Here is a 3652-nt window from a genome sequence, read left to right on the forward strand (position 1 = left end):
TTATATTTCTGGTAGTTCTGTGTTGATATACTGTTACAGTTATTTTGGAAAATCTTCAGCAGGATTTTGCTTTTGTGTGATATAAGTGATATTGTTAACTAATTTTCACACTCTGTTGGGTAACCTTTTTTATTTTGATATGGGAATAAATATGGATCTCTTCTAGTCAGTTGGCCAGATAGCTGTCCTCCAGATTTCTTCGCACAACCTGGTGAGCATGTCCCTGGGGCAGCATCTGCTTGTTGAAATATGTCAATGAATATTCCATTAATTCCCGTTCACCAGACTTTGCCAAGAAATTTGGAGGATAGATACCTGTCCAACTGACTGAAGGAGATCAATGCTAGTTCCCATTTCCAAGAAAGGTGATCCAGCAGAATGTCAGAATTATCAAATAATGTTATTAATATCTCACACAAGCAAAATATTCTTAAGAATCACCTAAATCCTGTTAGAACCATGTACTGAAAAAGAACCGTAAGAAGTTGAACTGGGTTTAGAAGAAGTCGTGGCACTAGGGCTGTTATTGCTGATGTCAGATGGATCTTGACGGAAAGCAAAAAAATCAGAAAAGTGTCTATTTGTGTTTGATTGACAATGCAAAATAATTTGGTTGGGTAGATCACACTATACTATGGCTAACCTTAAGAAGAATGAGCATTCTATAAAACCTAATTATCCCCATGTGAAATCTATATCTAGGCCAAGATACTTGGTCTGAACAGAGAAGTTATCTGAACAGAGTAAGAGAACAGTGCATGGCTTGTAATTGGGGAATGTGTACATTAGGGATGAATCTTTTCTCCATAGATATTTAATCTATGTACTGATCAAATCATTTGAGAAGCAAGATTTTACAAAGAAGAATGTGGCATCAGAATTGGAGGAAGGCTTATTAACAATCTGCATTATGTAGATGACTCATCTTTACTTACTGAAAGCAAAGAGGACCTGAAGCACTTGCTGCAGAGAATCAAGGACTGCAGCCTTCAATACGAGTTACACCTCAACATCAAGGAAACAAAAATCCTCACAACTTGTCAATAGACAACATCATAATAGATGAAATAAAAATTAAAAGTGTCAACAATTTCATCTTGCTTGGGTCCATAGCCAATATTCTTTTTGTTGTTGTCACTTTTTTAATTGGTTATTTTAACAAAAGTCCATGTAAAACTTGGATTTCTATTTATTCATTATTACAAATTTTTCTCCCTACCGCCCCCTCCCCAGTTTGGCTTTCTTTTCAAAAAGATTCTTTTACTGTTACACAATTTCCTCGCTCTTCCCCCCAAACCCCCACCTCCACCCCTAGTCCACTTTGCTATGCACCTCTTATTCTGGACTTTTATCATGTAAATAATACGTAATCATATATTTCTTTTAGACAGTTCTTTCTCTTATCTATTTAAATGCACTGTTCATTATTTGACACCAGCAGTCATGATGGGAAAAGCCGGTTGTCAGGGATCTCTCCAGGGTCCTAAAAAGCAATTGTGTCAGTTTAAAGGATAATATAATCCTGATTCAAACCACAGCCTTTCCAATCACTGGCTATGCGTCTGAGAATTAGACAATGAATAAGATGTCAGGAGAAGAATTGATACATTTTAGTTGTGGTGTTGGAGAACTAAATATCTCATGTACTGTCAAAAGAACAAATATGTCACCAAGAAAGTGCAACCAGACTGTTCCTTGTAGGAAATGATGGTGAGACTTCATCTCATATATTTCAGACTTTGCTAGAAGAAGCGATTCCTTGGAAAGCGACAACATGCTTAGGTGTGTGGAGGCCTGTGAAGGAGAGAAAGACTCTCAAGAAGATGAACAAATGCAGTGTCTGTGGCAATGGACTCAAATGGGTTGAGTATGAGGAGGATGGCACAGGGTAAGACAGAATTCAGATCTATTGTTCATAGGTCACTGTGAGTTATACTCAACTTGACAACACTTAACAACAATAAGAACAATGATAATTCTGTGCCATCCTCATTATCTCTGATATGCTCAGGGCCATTCTAACAATCCCTGTGCCAATCCATAGGAAGCTATGTGATTGGGATAGTGTGTGAACAGCATATACATGAGAGAGTGACATAGGATAGTCTCCCAGTTGTTTTTAGGCGTCATCGAGTCAGTTATGACTCAAGGTAACACAAGGAACAACAGATCTGAACCTTCCTCTCTCCTGCGCCACGCTCATGTTCAAGCCCAAGTTTTCAATCACCAACATAATCCGACTTCTTGAATGTCTTTCACTTTTTCTCTGACCATTTACTTTTACCAGTATGATATCTTTTTCCAAGCACTGGTTCCTCTTGAAAACATGATCAAAGCAAGTGATAATGAAGTTTCACCACCTCTAAGGAGCACCTGGCTTGCACCTTCCCCAAGACAGACTTGTTTGCTTTTTTGACAGTCCATGATACATTCAATACTCCTATTCAACACCACACTGAAAGGCATTGATTCTTTTTCTGCCAACCTTATTCATTGTCCAACTTCTTACATCATGTACAACTTGTTCTTTAAATTGTCGTCTTTTTTCTTTAGCATTTTAAAGAAGTTGTTGGCAACAGATTTCTCCAATGTAACAGGTCTTTTGATTTAAAATAATTAATTACATGAACTGCAGGGTTTTAAAATTATTTTATATTGGCTTGCTTACAAAGTTTGTATACATTGTTTCACACTATTCCTCATTCACATTGTGTTTAATACAATCATTCCCATGTATCATGTTTATAAAATTAATCACCATTGAACTATGCCCATCATAATCTTGTCTTTTCAGGTCTTTTGATTTCTTGATTGGCGCTACCAGAAATAGTTGTATAAAACAAAACAAAACACTCAGCTACTAATCTTCATACACCTGGTTGCCAAAAGCCAGAGGAAAGAATTCACAATCTATCTGGTAGCCTCCTAGTGCAGCATCTTCAGCTCTTGTCCTTTCTTTCCTTCTTGTCTTCCCTGCTGTTCTAAATAGATTTTAACATCTTAGTTGCTTCTCTTTTGCACCTCTGCCTCCCTCCCAGTTGCTTTTCCTACTTCTTTTTCTTCAGCAAAATATGCAGAATTCAAAGGCAGCCATGTGAACTAGTAGCATCCCTGACGCCCCTAGTTAAGCACACCCTCTACCTTAGTCCCTACAGCCTGTAAGAATGAGTCTAATCTCAAGCTCTAATGAAATATAGTAGCCTCCTAGGACCAAGGGTCGACATTTCATGTCCTGTCTAAATGACTGAGAGACACCGCTGTATTTTTAAATATTCTATCATTGAGCATTTAGATATTTACCTCTAGAGAGATAGGGTACTATTAAGAAGACAAAGGTAAATCTTGGATCACCGAAATTTGCTTTTTATTCCTGGCCTTCTCAAATGATGTGGGAGGTCTCTTATCAATAAAAACCTCAACATGTGCTAGCACAAAACAAGAAAACCTCCAATCCATTAAGGCTTCTGAATATCCACACACGAGATGACTCGGTAGATTTTCCTAAGAACCTCAGGAATCAGATGAAATATGTTTACGGCATTGAAGTCTATGGGGGAGAGAATAGTCTAAAAGTATTATATTTTAGGGCATTATGTTTATCGTAGGAGTACGCAATGAGGGTTGCAGAGTGGATTATATTTGGGGTTGGGGG

This window comes from Elephantulus edwardii, unplaced genomic scaffold (assembly GCF_000299155.1).
Source record: "Elephantulus edwardii isolate Elephantulus edwardi_28Jun2011 unplaced genomic scaffold, EleEdw1.0 scaffold00149, whole genome shotgun sequence".
Classification (NCBI taxonomy): Eukaryota; Metazoa; Chordata; class Mammalia; order Macroscelidea; family Macroscelididae; genus Elephantulus; species Elephantulus edwardii.